Source organism: Lactuca sativa, chromosome 4 (genome assembly GCF_002870075.4).
Source record: "Lactuca sativa cultivar Salinas chromosome 4, Lsat_Salinas_v11, whole genome shotgun sequence".
In the NCBI taxonomy this organism is placed as follows: domain Eukaryota; kingdom Viridiplantae; phylum Streptophyta; class Magnoliopsida; order Asterales; family Asteraceae; genus Lactuca; species Lactuca sativa.
In genome coordinates, this window is record NC_056626.2 from 106,475,671 (window position 1) to 106,492,843 (window position 17,173).

The window sequence follows — 17,173 nt, forward strand, 5'->3', positions numbered from 1 at the left end:
ATTCGTCGGAAAAATTATGGCGCCTACAAGATGTTGACTATAAAATGACCAAATTGACCTCGTACATACAATGAATCATATTTGATTAGTAAGGGTAGTTTTGTCAAAAAATCAAAATTAAAAAGATAAACAATCTATTTTAAAACACAACTGGCATAATTAATATATGCCTTTTTAATTGTCACACCCCCGACCGAGGCGGCGGAACATGCCGGGCTGTGCGACTAAGTTCATGGATCATAGATAAATTGAATATACAGCACAAGTACAACAATAAACAAAACAACATTTCATTACATATTTATGTTTTCATACAAAGTTCTTACAGATAGTAATAAGATAATAATACGAATTTGCCTTAACAGTTAGGCATAACAGTTCAAAAGTAGAAAATTAAAGTACTTGCGAGCCATGTTTTCCATCATCTGAGTGTGCCCGTAATTTCACTGATTTCCTGAGAATACATGTATTTTAAAAGTCAACACGAGGTTGGTGAGAGTCACAGGTTTTCTGCTAGCCGCAGTAATAATACTTTCAAAAGTCCAAAAGTATATTTTTCTTGTATAACAATAGTTGAAACAATGCTTGTCATGAGTCTTTAAAAGCCAATAAGTAATTTTATAAATAAATCTATGCTTTTAAAAGAAAACGTGTTTGATATAACTTCATGAAAGTTTAAATATATTCATTGTATAAGTAACCACTATACTTAAAAAAAACAGTTTTGAAGGCAACCAAACCTATGGTTGTAGTGAAAAAGTGAGAGAGATTCGTGTTAATGTTTTTAGTGAGTTCTATAATCAAGCTATAGACGAAAGGTACCCCTCCCTACGACGCTTCATTGGACATCGTAGTAACGATCGTAGACACATATCACCTGCTTCGATTGATCAGTCGATGGTTGTAGCTAGCAACCGCAGGTGGGGTTGTCAACCCTATATAGATCTATATATATGTAACTCGCTCCGAAGATTAACGATTATAGCAGTGTGGGGCAGGCTAAGTGATTAAACTCAGCTAATGAATAGTAGCGTCTCACTCAAAAACCATTAACGCAAAGTTTGTGAATAACTCTCAGCCCTAACTTAATTATAGATAAGTACCGGGCATAATGAAACTCGTAGTATAGTATTTGTAAAGTCGAGTATGGTTGACGTATTTATAAAAGTATAAATTACTCGCTTTTATAGAGATATGTATTTTAACATAACGATCATGTATAAGTGTGTAAAGTCTTATGCATGATGGAAGTATTTATAACTTAAATTTGTAGCATGCATATCATATAAGACTTATATATTTGTATCATAAATAATATATAGCACATGTATTCTCCCCCAAAACAAATAAATACAAAAAGAGGGGCCGTAACTCTCACCTTATCGAGTGGTAAACGAGTAGTTCTGAAGACCAGAATGTATTGCCGTGAGGTCGTGATCTCCGGGATTAGTTCGATTTCCTAGAAATTCGATATATATTAATATTTGGACGTGATTAAGTATTATAACAATTTCTTGAATAATTCTCTAAGTCTTGCCAATTTAAAATTTATATTTATTTTAATTAAATTTTAAAATTTAATTTATTATAATTCCGCAAGTATTTAAATAACCAAAATTAATTTATTTGAAATCAACTTTAAAATTTCTAAAATATACGTATAAACATTTATCATTTAATTTTTGTATTTAAAGTTTGATTTGTTTTGAAATGATTTTTCCATCTTAAAGTAAGTTTTAAACATTTTTAATTAAACTTTTATTATTTAAAACTTATTTTGGAATAATTTCAATTAGTGAGGGACTAAAGCTGGATAATTTCAAAGTTTAGGGACTATATCTATTTGTTTTGAAATGATGTTTAAACAATTACCATTCTTGTATAACAGGAGGCATACGCCCTCCAGTTCTTCTTCTTCTTGTCGCAATACTTAAATGAAGAAAGAAAGAAACAAAAGTTTGTAGCAATTCTTTATTATTATTATTATTATTATTATTATTATTATTATTATTTTGATACTCGATGCAAGAGAAAAAATATATATATATATATATATATATATATATATATATATATATATATATATATATATATATATATATATATATATATATATATAATACAGGCGGTGAAGATAGCTTACTGGGTGGAGGAGATGGTGGCTGGCGGTGGCTTGAGGTGACAACAGCAGCGTCACAGTGGTGGTGGGTGATGGCCGGCAGCCTCCTGTTGTCGTTTCCTAGCTTGGTTTGGCAGCTGGTCGACGGAAGGGAGAGAGGGCAGCTGCTGGGGGTGATCAAGGGGGTGTTTGGTGGTGATCTTGATCAAGGAAGGTGGCTAGTAGTGGTGGAATAAGGTGGTTTGTGTGGTGGTAATGTTGTACCCATGAGAAGAAGAAGAGATAGAGAGGAGAGAAATCTGCAATTGTTTGTGTGGAAGGAAGGAAGCTCATGCATTCTTTTTATAGTCAAATGAGCTCACTCACAAGCCTTGTTAGCCCATGCTTCCACCCATGCATGTACTTCTTTGGCAAAGCTTGCACTCAAGAAGAAGGGAGAGAGGGAGAAGGAAACCCACGTGGGTTTATACCAGGTGGAAGATGATCAGATTTTTTTGAGTCCTTCACACCATGGGGGCCCCACATGGAGTTATACCTCCATTTCATGTCCAAAACATGCGAAAACCGGGTGCCTCGGGATTCGTGCATCGAATATTTTTTTCGAAAGGACTTTTAGATAGAGTATAATTCAAGGATTCCAGAACATCAAACGGATTAATTTTTGGAGTTACGGATCTCCGGGAAATTGCGTTTGAAGTTTGCGTCTTAACGGTTGGCGGTGTCCGTTTTCGCGACTTTCATAAATATTTTCGTAAAAATTATTTCGAGTGTGAAATTAAATAATATACTATATCCTGAGTCCAAAAATGCTCTCAAAAATCCCGTCGGCAAAGCGTAAGTGCGTCAACGGAACGTTTTTGTTTACGCGATTAAAGAATAAAAGTGTTTTACTGTCCGTTTTTCTTAAAGCGGTTGTATCTTTTGCATACAAACTCTGTTTTGGACGTTCTTTATATTTTTGGAAATGGGGGAACATGTACTATCATATTTTTGTGTTTATTTTGCTCAAAAATGATTAATGTTAAATTTCAGTTTTCAGACGCATTAGTCAGCGCTGCAGTTGAGCGGTTTGATTTGGTTACCAGTTTACACGTTTGGGCATAAAAATATCATCAAATATTATATAATAATTGAAATTAACTCATTTATATTTCATTAGATGCAGTTAAAGCTGAATAAATTAATTACAAATAGATTTGCCGTAATTTAGTCGTTTGAAATCTAGGCCCTAAATTTCGGGATGTCACATTACCTCCCCGTTAAGAGAATTTCGTCCCGAAATTATTACATTCTTGGCTACTTTACACTAGTAGTTAGTTCTTTCACTGGTGGAGGGGGCATCATTAAATAAGTGTGGGTACTTTTGTTTCATTTGGTCCTCACGTTCCCAAGTAAACTCTGGCCCTCTACGAGAGTTCCATCGGACTTTTACTATAGGTATGCGGTTTTGTTTAAGTCTTTTAATCTCCCGATCCATAATCTCCACCGGTTTTTCTATGAAGTGAAGCTTTGTGTTGACCCGAATTTCATCGAGTGGTACAACCAAGTTTTCATCGGCTAGGCACTTTTTGAGATTACACACGTAGAAGGTATCGTGAACCTTGTTGAGCTCTTGAGGTAGCTTGAGCTTATAAGCTACCGGACCAACTCTTGCTAGGATCTCAAAGGGTCCAATGTAGCGTGGGTTTAGCTTTCCTCTTTTTCCGAATCTAATGACACCCTTCCATGGGGCAACTTTTAGTAGGACTCGGTCTCCTACTTTGAATTCCAATGGTTTGCGTCTGTTGTCAGGATAACTCTTCTGCCGACTACGTGCGGCTTTTAGCCGTTCTTTTATCTGAACAATCTTTTATGTTGTCTCCTGAATGATTTCAGGTCCAGTGAATAGTGTATCTCTAATATGTTTTCCTGCTAGTTGGGTATCTCCAACCTCTGCCCAACATAATGGTGAACGACATTTGCGCCCATACAAGGCCTCGAATGGAGCGGCCTTTATACTACTGTGATAGCTGTTGTTGTAAGAGAACTCAACTAATGGCAAGTGAGTATCCCATGCGTTACCAAAGTCTATCACACAAGCACGGAGCATATCTTCCAGAGTTTGTATTGTCCTTTCGCTCTGGCCATCCGTTTGGGGATGATATGCTGTACTCATGTCGAGTTTTGTGCCTAGGGATCTTTGCAGTGATTGCCAAAATCTGGAAGTGAATCTACTATCTCGGTCCGAGATGATAGATATTGGCACACCGTGTAGTTTGACTATCTCCTTGAGATAAGTTCTGGTGAGTTTTTCCATCTTATCAGTTTCCTTGATGGCTAAGAAGTGAGCGGACTTGGTCAAACGGTCAACCACTACCCATATGGTATCGTAACCGCTTGATGTCTTGGGCAACTTTGTTATAAAGTCCATTGTTATTTGTTCCCACTTCCATTCTGGAATTGATGGTTGTTGTAGCAGGCCAGATGGCTTCTGGTACTCCGCCTTGACCTTGGAGCAGGTCAAACACTTACCAACATAAGTGGCAATTTCTGCCTTCATATTGGGCCACCAATAATGCTTCTTGAGATCGAGATACATCTTGTCTGATCCGGGATGTATTGAGTATCTTGACTTGTGAGCTTCATTTAAAACCAAATCTCTGACTTCTCCAAATCTTGGAGTCCAAATTCGGTTCATGAAGTATCGCGTTCCATCATCTCTGAGATCGAACTGTTTGTCCATGCCTCGTAGGTTTTCTTCCATGATGTTTTCAGGTTTAAGTGCTTCTAGCTGAGCATCACGAATTTGAATAGTAAGGTTCGAGTGGATGGTTAGGGTTAGAGCCTTTACACGAAGAGGTTTTGCTCGTTCCTTCCTGCTTAAGGCATCTGCCACAACGTTTGCTTTACCGGGATGATAACGAATTTCGCATTCATAATCATTTAGTAATTCGACCCATCTCCGTTGTCTCATATTGAGCTCTTTTTGATCAAAAATGTGTTGGAGGCTCTTGTGGTCTGTGAATACAATGCACTTTATCCCGTATAGATAGTGTCTCCAAATCTTCAGAGCAAATATTACGGCTCCCAACTCTAAGTCATGGGTAGTGTAGTTTGTCTCATTTGGCTTCAGTTGTCGGGATGCATATGCAATAACCTTATTCCTCTGCATTAGTACACACCCTAACCCTTGACGTGAGGCATCACAGTATACTACAAAGTCTTCTGTTCCTTCAGGAAGAGACAAAATCGGTGCACTGCATAACAATTGCTTCAATTTTCGGAAGGCAGACTCTTGACTGTCTCCCCAGTCGAACTTTTTGTCTTTCTGGGTTAGTGCGGTGAGGGGCTTGGCTATTTTGGAGAAGTTCTCGATAAATCTCCGATAATAGCCTGCAAGCCCTAAGAACTGGCGTACTTCGGTTGGTGTTGTTGGTGCTTTCCAATTCTTGACAGCTTCACTCTTTGCGGGATCGACATGAATCCCTTTACTGCTGACCACATGACCGAGGAAATGAACTTCGTTAATCCAGAACTCACACTTAGAAAACTTTGCATAAAGTTTTTCTTTTCTTAGCAGTTCTAGAATTAAACGCAAGTGCTGGCCATGTTCTTCCTTGGTTTGTGAGTATATTAATATGTCATCGATGAAGACAATCACGAATTTGTCCAAGTAGGGTTTACACACCCGATTCATAAGGTCCATGAATACAGCAGGTGCGTTGGTCAGTCCAAATGGCATCACTAGAAACTCATAGTGACCGTATCTAGTTCGGAATGCCGTCTTTGGGATATCTGCTTCTTGAACTCTAAGTTGATGATAGCCGGATCGTAGGTCGATCTTTGAGTAGTAACAGGATCCTTGTAGTTGGTCGAACAGGTCATCGATCCTCGGGAGTGGATACCGGTTTTTGATAGTGAGCTTGTTCACCTCTCGATAGTCGATGCACATCCTAAACGAACCATCCTTCTTTTTGACAAACAATACCGGGGCTCCCCATGGAGAGAAGCTTGGCCGAATAAAGCCTTTGTCGAGAAGTTCTTGAAGTTGACTGGATAGTTCTTGCATTTCCGATGGGGCTAGGCGATAAGGAGACCGTGCCATTGGTGCTGCACCCGGGATAAGGTCGATTCGAAATTCAACCTGTCTGATAGGAGGTACTCCAGGTAGGTCTTCTGGAAATACATCTGGGTAGTCACACACTTGTGGTATGTCTTTGATTTCCTTACCCTTGCCTTGCGTATCCACCACGTGGGCCAAGAAAGCGTAGCATCTCTTCTGCAAATACTTCCTTGCCTTCATGCAAGTAATGACTCGTAGGTTTTTCCCTGCCTTGTCTCCATAAATCACAAGGACTTCATCGTTTGGTAAGGGTAATCGTACAGCTTTTTCGTAACATAGAATCTCCGCTCGATGGGCTGATAACCAATCCATTCTGATGATTACATCGAAACTTCCAATGGTTATGGGCATTAAGTCGACAGGGAACACGTGATTATTCAGGGTGAGAAGGCAGTTGGTGAGTATTTCTAAGGTGCTTTCTATTTGACCATTGGCTACTTCTACCATGTAAGCATTATTGAGTTTGCATGATTTATGATTAATCATTTTTCTAAATTTGTGGGAAATAAAACTCTTATCAGCACCAGTGTCAAATAATACAGAGGCATAAATATTGTCGATAGGAAACGTACCAGTAACCACAGTTGGTTCCTGGCGTGCGTCTCCCGCACCTATCACAAACGCCCTTCCTTGACCACCCTGTCTCTTCAGCTTAGGACAATCTTTCCTAAAATGTCCCGGTTGGTTGCACTCGAAGCAGGTTCGACTTTCTCTTGCAGTAGTAGTCGAGGCTGTGTTTCTTGGGTTCTTTTTGCAAAATTTGACGGTATGACCACTTAATTTGCAGTTGCTACATATCCTGCAGTCTCCAACATGATGATAATTGCACTTAAGGCAGCGGGGTAGAGTTCCAGCGTAGGGTTTTACTAGAGGTGGAGTGGTTGTGACTGCAGCATACACCGTTACAGGCTCTGGGTTTCGGTTACGGTGTTTGAAGTTCCCTTTTGGCTTTCCCTAGAACTTTCTCTTAGAATTCCCAGTTTGGTTCTTTTCTTTTACGGGGGCCATGGTGCCTTGTCGGATACATTGTTCAGTCAACTCATAGGCCAGTTGCTTGGCAGTATCAAAAGTTGAGGGTCTGGATGCAGTAACCAGACCTTGGACTGGCGATGCTAATCCCCAAATGTATCTCTCAGTCTTCTTGTCTTCTGAAGGTACCATTCCGGGACAAAGAGTTGCAAGGTCTTCGAATCGGGAGGTATAAGCAGCTACCTCTGATCCTTGCATGGTTAGGTTCCAGAGTTCTTGTTCTAATGCCTGAATCTCCTGCCGTGGGCAATACACTTTAGTCATCATTAGTTTCAGCTGTTCCCATCCCATGGCATAGGCTTCTGCAATTCCCACGGTCTTGGCATGGTTGTTCCACCAAGTTAAGGCAGCATCCATCAGTGTGCAGGTAGCGTACTTAACCCTGCAGTCATCCGGGCAAGAGCTGATGTGGAAGACAGCTTCAATCTTTTCTATCCATCGGGATAGGCCAACAACTCCTTCAGTTCCGTAGAAGGATCGGGGTTTGCAACCCATGAATTCTTTGTATGAGCAGTGTTTGGGATTTCTTTGGGCAACTACAGGAGTACCACTTCCGCTATTTCCAGTATTCCCGTTTCGAGCTGCCTCATAAGTCGCCAAGGCCGTAGCAATCCCTTGTGCAAGCATGTTCTGCATCATGGTGGGATCCATCTGGAAATTTTGGTGGTTATTTGTAGCACTTGGGGCTTCTTCAGGGTCTAGAGTTTCTTCTGTTGTTTGAGTTATCTCTGGAGCACTTCTCCTGTTAGTTCGGGGAGTCGGTGGTGGACGAACTCATGGTTCTTTTCGTCGAGGCATTATCCTAATACGTTAGATAAGTAAGTTAATTTTTTTTTTAAACCATATAGTTATAATGTGTGTGTGTATTTTGTATTTGTTCAACTTGTTTTTCTTGCGAAACCAGAAAATGAAAGCTTTTCCTGATATATAGAGTTTTGCAAGCAATACATAATAAATACAAACATTTAACAAAACACTGAAACATTGTCATCAGAACTGCTTGTTTTGGTTACAAAGTTTTAACCATATAAGGTTAGAAATAGAAAAGCTTTTCAAAAGAGCTATTACAAACCAGGCAGTGATAAACACTTGCAATACAAAAGCTATTCCTCAAAAGTCCTAACCTTATCCTAGGACACAAGCTGTCCTAGATATCTACCTCCCAAATCGAGTCATCACATAGAGGACAAAGTCCTCGAACTGGTCCAAGATGTAGCGTCGTTCCTGCGCAGAGATAACCAACTGATTTCGCTGCGCAGCAAGCTCGCTCTCCATGATCTGAATCCGATAGTTCTGTGCTCTAACCTGAGCACTCAAGGCATTCACTGCATCGTGATCAGCACCCGAGAGATGATATAATATCTGGATCGCATCAGAATTCTCCTTCTCCTCTTCCTTGAGTGTCTCAACTCGATGGTCGAGGGAAGTAGAGCCTGGACCTCTCACAAACTGCTCCAAGGATCTAATCCTATCCTCGGTCTGATCAGTCTGAGTCATCAAGCGAGGTATCGAATCATCCTCAGGATTAAACCTGAGTGGTGCTCGTGAAGATTCACCAACCTCAAACCGTGGTGGTAGATCAGTAACATCCCTCCTGCTAAGGAGGTCTGTGAGCCAAGATGGCTCACTGGGTCGATTCCGTTTCCCTAATAGACCATTAGTGGGTCAGGAAACCTGAGCAGCTGGGTCCAAGTGGTAAATAGGAGATATAGTAGTTCCTGGGGTCCTCATCATACAAGGGCCCTTGCCGCGCAGAAGGTACGGCTGGTAGTAGGGCCTCGGTGGTGAGTCTGGTGGGGTAAGGGGAGTAGGTTCCTCTTCGGAGAGGTCTCCCTCATCCTCTGCAGGACCATCATCATCAGTCTCTTGGGCATCCTGAAATATGCCCTCATTCTCAAGCTCCTCCTCATCGGGATCCTCCTCAGGATCCTCTTCGGGATCCTCCTCCTCAAGACCGTCATGGGGAAAGTACGGATCCCCTGCTAAGTGTAGTGGATGTGGATGCAAAGGAACTCCAAATGGCTCATCAGGATCCTCAAGTCGAAACCAGTCATCAGGGTTATCCGGTAGTCCAGCCATCTACATAAAAGGGTTTCAAGCGGGTTAGTAAATTTGTATATATATATATATATATATATATATATATATATATATATATATATATATATATATATATATATATATATATATAGATATATATATATATTTTCATAAGAGTTTTAAGGTTGATAAAAGGATTCTAAGGTATTAAGCTTCAGCAACGAATCTGATGGATATTCTTCAACTTCTAAAACTCTCAACCGTTGTAGCTTGTCAAACTCCTTGCTCAAGGTTGGTTGTGCACCGGCCCGACCATAAATAACATAGGCGCGCGTTCCAGGTTTATTTGTGGTATGGCTTATGTACGATACTAGCCTTTAATTGAGGCGTTTGACCTAAAGGGTTGAGTTGGTAGTTTTAGTTGAAGGGATGTTTAGAATTTTTATTAAGTGTTCTCATCGTGGGTTAGGGTATATATATCAACTCTTACATATTAAGGTTGGTGGGGTTTGTAGTATTATTAATCTTTGTTTTGTACTTCCCAACTACCATATCGTAAGTAGTCGGGAAGTAGTTTTATTATTGATAATACTTTTATAAGAAGCTAGTTGCTATAGTTGTATTCCTCTTTCGAGGATACGAGTTCTCTATAGCCAATTTAGCTCTGATACCAATCTGTCACACCCCCGACCGAGGCGGCGGAACATGCCGGGCTGTGCGACTAAGTTCATGGATCATAGATAAATTGAATATACAGCACAAGTACAACAATAAACAAAACAACATTTCATTACATATTTATGTTTTCATACAAAGTTCTTACAGATAGTAATAAGATAATAATACGAGTTTGCCTTAACAGTTAGGCATAACAGTTCAAAAGTAGAAAATTAAAGTACTTGCGAGCCATGTTTTCCATCATCTGAGTGTGCCCGTAATTTCACTGATTTCCTGAGAATACATGTATTTTAAAAGTCAACACGAGGTTGGTGAGAGTCACAGGTTTTCTGCTAGCCGCAGTAATAATACTTTCAAAAGTCCAAAAGTATATTTTTCTTGTATAACAATAGTTGAAACAATGCTTGTCATGAGTCTTTAAAAGCCAATAAGTAATTTTATAAATAAATCTATGCTTTTAAAGAAAACGTGTTTGATATAACTTCATGAAAGTTTAAATATATTCATTGTATAAGTAACCACTATACTTAAAAAAACAGTTTTGAAGGCAATCAAACCTATGGTTGTAGTGAAAAAGTGAGAGAGATTCGTGTTAATGTTTTTAGTGAGTTCTATAATCAAGCTATAGACGAAAGGTACCCCTCCCTACGACGCTTCATTGGACATCGTAGTAACGATCGTAGACACATATCACCTGCTTCGATTGATCAGTCGATGGTTGTAGCTAGCAACCGCAGGTGGGGTTGTCAACCCTATATAGATCTATATATATGTAACTCGCTCCGAAGATTAACGATTATAGCAGTGTGGGGCAGGCTAAGTGATTAAACTCAGCTAATGAATAGTAGCGTCTCACTCAAAAACCATTAACGCAAAGTTTGTGAATAACTCTCAGCCCTAACTTAATTATAGATAAGTATCGGGCATAATGAAACTCGTAGTATAGTATTTGTAAAGTCGAGTATGGTTGACGTATTTATAAAAGTATAAATTACTCGCTTTTATAGAGATATGTATTTTAACATAACGATCCTGTATAAGTGTGTAAAGTCTTATGCATGATGGAAGTATTTATAACTTAAATTTGTAGCATGCATATCATATAAGACTTATATATTTGTATCATAAATAATATATAGCACATGTATTCTCCCCCAAAACAAATAAATACAAAAAGAGGGGCCGTAACTCTCACCTTATCGAGTGGTAAACGAGTAGTTCTGAAGACCAGAATGTATTGCCGTGAGGTCGTGATCTCCGGGATTAGTTCGATTTCCTAGAAATTCGATATATATTAATATTTGGACGTGATTAAGTATTATAACAATTTCTTGAATAATTCTCTAAGTCTTGCCAATTTAAAATTTATATTTATTTTAATTAAATTTTAAAATTTAATTTATTATAATTCCGCAAATATTTAAATAACCAAAATTAATTTATTTGAAATCAACTTTAAAATTTCTAAAATATACGTATAAACATTTATCATTTAATTTTTGTATTTAAAGTTTGATTTGTTTTGAAATGATTTTTCCATCTTAAAGTAAGTTTTAAACATTTTTAATTAAACTTTTATTATTTAAAACTTATTTTGGAATAATTTCAATTAGTGAGGGACTAAAGCTGGATAATTTCAAAGTTTAGGGACTATATCTATTTGTTTTGAAATGATGTTTAAACAATTACCATTCTTGTATAACAGGAGGCATACGCCCTCCAGTTCTTCTTCTTCTTGTCGCAATACTTAAATGAAGAAAGAAAGAAACAAAAGTTTGTAGCAATTCTTTATTATTATTATTATTATTATTATTATTATTATTATTATTATTATTATTATTATTATTATTATTATGATACTCGATGCAAGAGAAATATATATATATATATATATATATATATATATATATATATATATATATATATATATATATATATATATAATACAGGCGGTGAAGATAGCTTACTGGGTGGAGGAGATGGTGGCTGGCGGTGGCTTGAGGTGACAACAGCAGCGTCACAGTGGTGGTGGGTGATGGCCGGCAGCCTCCTGCTGTCGTTTCCTAGCTTGGTTTGGCAGCTGGTCGACGGAAGGGAGAGAGGGCAGCTGCTGGGGGTGATCAAGGGGGTGTTTGGTGGTGATCTTGATCAAGGAAGGTGGCTAGTAGTGGTGGAATAAGGTGGTTTGTGTGGTGGTAATGTTGTACCCATGAGAAGAAGAAGAGATAGAGAGGAGAGAAATCTGCAATTGTTTGTGTGGAAGGAAGGAAGCTCATGCATTCTTTTTATAGTCAAATGAGCTCACTCACAAGCCTTGTTAGGCCATGCTTCCACCCATGCATGTACTTCTTTGGCAAAGCTTGCACTCAAGAAGAAGGGAGAGAGGGAGAAGGAAACCCACGTGGGTTTATACCAGGTGGAAGATGATCAGATTTTTTTGAGTCCTTCACACCATGGGGGCCCCACATGGAGTTATACCTCCATTTCATGTCCAAAACATGCGAAAACCGGGTGCCTCGGGATTCGTGCATCGAATATTTTTGTCGAAAGGACTTTTAGATAGAGTATAATTCAAGGATTCCAGAACATCAAACGGATTAATTTTTGGAGTTACGGATCTCCGGGAAATTGCGTTTGAAGTTTGCGTCTTAACGGTTGGTGGTGTCCGTTTTCGCGACTTTCATAAATATTTTCGTAAAAATTATTTCGAGTGTGAAATTAAATAATATACTATATCCTGAGTCCAAAAATGCTCTCAAAAATCCCGTCGGCAAAGCGTAAGTGCCTCAACGGAACGTTTTTGTTTACGCGATTAAAGAATAAAAGTGTTTTACTGTCCGTTTTTCTTAAAGCGGTTGTATCTTTTGCATACAAACTCCGTTTTGGACGTTCTTTATATTTTTGGAAATGGGGGAACATGTACTATCATATTTTTGTGTTTATTTTGCTCAAAAATGATTAATGTTAAATTTCAGTTTTCAGACGCATTAGTCAGCGCTGCAGTTGAGCGGTTTGATTTGGTTACCAGTTTACACGTTTGGGCATAAAAATATCATCAGATATTATATAATAATTGAAATTAACTCATTTATATTTCATTAGATGCAGTTAAAGCTGAATAAATTAATTACAAATAGATTTGCCGTAATTTAGTCGTTTGAAATCTAGGCCCTAAATTTCGGGATGTCACATTAATCTAGCAACTACCACATTAACCAATGACACTATAAGCAGCTACCACATGACCCATATCTATATGTCATCCATGGGTATTACCATACTACCACGATGATCCATGACACGTATGTCATCCATGGGTATTACCATGCCACTATAACCAACTACCACATGTTGACCCATGACCCGTATGTCATCCATGGGTGTTACCATGACCCTATAAGAAACTACCACATAGACCAGTAACCCATATATGTCATCCATGGGTATTACCATGACATTATAACCAACTAGCACATGTCGACCCATGACCCATATGTCATCCATGGGTGTTACCATTAAACTATAAGCAACTACCGCATTGACCAATGACCCATATATATCATCCATGGGTATTACCATGACACTATAACCAACAACCACTTATCGACCCATGACCCATATGTCATCCATGGGTGTTACCACACTATGCAACTACCACATAACCTATGACCCATATATCATCCATGGGTATAACCATGACACTATAAGAAACTACCACATTGACCAATGACCCATATATCATCCGTGGGTATTAGCATGACACTATAACCAACTACCACATGTCGACCCATGACCTATATGTCATCCATGGGTGTTACCATAACACTATAAGAAACATCCACATTGACCAATGACCCATATATGTCATCCATGGGTATTACCATGACACTATAACCAACTACCACATGTCAACCCATGACCCATATGTCATCCATGGGTGTTACCATGACACTATGCAACTACCACATGACCCATGACCCATATATCATCCATGGGTGTTACCATGACACTATAAGCAACTACAACTTGATCCAGGACCCATATGTCATCCATGGGTGTTACCATCACACCCATGACCCATATGTCATCCATGGGTGTTACCATGAAACTATATAAGCAACTACCACATGACCCATCACCCATACGTCTTTTATATATAATTTTTGGTTCAAACATAGCAACATAAAGATGTATAGTTTATTATTGTTTAATTATCTTTTATAATTTTAAATTAAAATTATGCTATGAACACCTTGTTACTCTTTGTTCTTTCTTGACGTTATATACCCTTTCTATCAAGCTGGAACTACTTTAAAAATTTTGAATTACTAAATATTTAGCACTAATTTGTACAGTTCGAATTTTTTCGTTAGTGGAGCTCAAAATATGTCGCAATTCCTTTCCCTCTAACCTACACACATTAAAGCTACATATTAGGGTAAGTTAACTGATTAGAAATAGGGTTTACATTTTCTATAATCATCTCCGGCGGCTAATTGATCGAAATCTTTGTTCATTACGTTTGTGCACTGAATTTGGCGATATAGGTTGTCACTCATCTAAAATTTATTTTTACTTAATTTACTATTGTCGTGGTCATCGTTTCTTGTTCTCTGGTCATCTTCATGTATATTATCATCTTAAATTACAACTACATTCGTTTTGATTCTATCTAATAGTATGCATGCGTAGTAATGCCTTCATTTATAATTTATTTTTATTGTATAATTGTTCTCTGCTTATCAATAGTTTATCATCTTTAATACATTGGTATTGACTATAGTTTTTGTTTATTTTTAAGCAAGAAAGATGTCAAACCTTAAACCAAAAGGATCATCAGGTGTGAAGGCAACTAAATTCATTACACCACAGGTTTTGAATCACAATAGGACTTCAACTGCAAAATTCATATGCAAACAGTTACAAGATGAAGAAACTAACTTCCCAAAATCAGCAACCACATCCAATGCACCTATAACATCTAGTACTAAAACCCCTAAACCTAAATCATTAACACCAACCATGACTACCACTTCCTCAGCATCACTTACAACATCCACACCATCCTTAGAAAATACATCTAAAACTTCAACAACTAGAACAATACACTCCTCAACACCTACATCTACAACCAAAACTACAGTACCTACATCATCGAAACCATCCTCAATGCCGACATCCACTACTACATCATCAACACCTATATCTACTACCACATCGACACTACCATCCTCAACAACTACAGTAACTACCACATCCTCCTTACCTAAAGGAACTACCACATCCTCAACATATACGTGTATCCTAACACCTACCCCAGAATATACCGCATCACCAACACCTATCCCATAATCTACCCCATCACCAACACAACCAACCATGAATGGATCTGTTGTGGAAAATGTAGAAGGTGAAAACAATTCCTCTGAATATTGTGGACCAGATGGTCGTTTAACTATACATGTTTGAAAAAAAAAACATGAGTTAACAATCATATCTTACAACTTTTTTTCTATGTATAACCTTTTGGTGTACACGTACATACAAATTCAAAACAAAACCGTTCACATGATTATTTGCAGGCCCATGCCACCAGGCCCTTGTGCACACATTATTAGTCGGTCTTTTTACAAAGAGTAGATCCACAAGGGTACACTTGGAAAAAAGTAAGCAAAGAAATGCATGAATTATATTGGGAGGAGTTCCAGGTAGTTAACTATATGTGATATATTGTTGTTTGGTAATCATTTACATTTAAACTTATGTTTATATTGTTAATGTGTAGAAAAAATGTTGTTGGGATGAAACAATAGACTCGCTGGTGAGGCAAGCTTGGGCAAGTAAAGTGGCACAAAGTTATAGACAATATCTCTACAACATGCGAAGCCCACAAAGAAACCCGCATGCCTTTAAACCAGCTCATATTGCACATGAAGTCTAGAATTCCTAACAAGTAAAATGGAATACAAATGAATACAATCAAAAATCCGAGCAAAACAAAAAAAAATAAGCGTGACGGTGTGGCTGATGGAGTAGCATAACCTACCCATAACGTTGGATTCGTAAATCATTTGAAGATAGCTTCTGATTTGGTAATTTTTTTTAATGGTACATCAATGTTTATGTTTACCTGTATATTTGAAATTTTATGATATTTATGCAGAAGAGGAAATTAGGACGTGATCCACCCCCATAATGAATTGCTACTGTATACACACACGAAGAATCACGTTAGAGTCACTTTCACAAAAGAAAAAGATAGACAAATTCATGTAATATTCATGTCAGTGCAATTAAACTTTTATATTGTAGCTAGTCCATAATGTCATTCATAACTTTGATATCTTTTAACTTATATTATTTTTTATTTTGTAGGCGGCCTATAAAGAAAAACGGAAAGAATTGGAAGCTAAAGGTGTTGAGTTTGACGAGGACAAACTATTTTATGATGTTGTTGATGGTCATGACAAAAAAAGAACACTTTATGGATTAGGCTCTTTTTCAAAGGCGGTTCCCAATATTAACGGTAAACGAATGTATCTTACATTCCGGGAAAAAATGATGAAATGGAAGAAATGAGGGAGCTTGTTGCTAAACAAAAAGAGCAAAACGAAGATCTTAAAGAAATAATGAAGGCCCAAGAAGAACAAAATAACGCAAGAGTCGGGAAACTTGAAAAACAACTTAAAACAGCAATGGATCTTATTAATGTCATTACAAAACAACAACACTAGTAGGTCATAAAGTGTTGATATGTTTATTGCAAAGTATTTATTCTAAATTAGCCACTTTCCATTTTCCATGTAATAAATAATTAATGTATTATTTAATGAAATAATGTTATTTTATTTTTTTGTTATTTTTTCATATATTACTACAAAATAATTTGGATTTAATATATAAATCAATTATACATCCGTCCATATGGAATCTGCTATATAATATACACCACACAGATTGTTAGGGATTCACCACCACGGAATTCGCTAGGAAGTCATCAAACGGAAGTTGTTAGGGATTTATTACCACGGAATTTGCTAGGGATTCACAACCATTGAATTTGCTAGGGATTAATCACCACAGAATTTGCTAGGGAATCACCACCACAGAATTTTCTAGGGATTCATCACCAAGGAATTTGCTAGGGAATCACGACCATGGAATTTACTAGCGAATCACAACAACCAAATTTATTAGGGATTCAC

At 37.8% G+C, this 17,173-nt stretch overlaps 2 long non-coding RNA genes across 2 annotated transcripts; both read right to left on the reverse strand.

Moving 5' to 3' along the window:
* Positions 1-274: 274 nt before the first annotated feature.
* LOC128133855 (uncharacterized) lies at positions 275-2,525 on the reverse strand. Its single transcript, XR_008232167.1, has 3 exons — positions 2,144-2,525; positions 1,379-1,459; positions 275-454 (listed from the first exon to the last, which is right to left on the reverse strand). It is a non-coding gene; the product is annotated as an uncharacterized LOC128133855 (long non-coding RNA).
* A 7,528-nt stretch (positions 2,526-10,053) lies between these two features.
* On the reverse strand, positions 10,054-12,271 carry LOC122197679 (uncharacterized). Its single transcript, XR_006191313.2, has 3 exons — positions 11,936-12,271; positions 11,164-11,244; positions 10,054-10,241 (listed from the first exon to the last, which is right to left on the reverse strand). It is a non-coding gene; the product is annotated as an uncharacterized LOC122197679 (long non-coding RNA).
* Between the last annotated feature and the right edge of the window lie 4,902 nt (positions 12,272-17,173).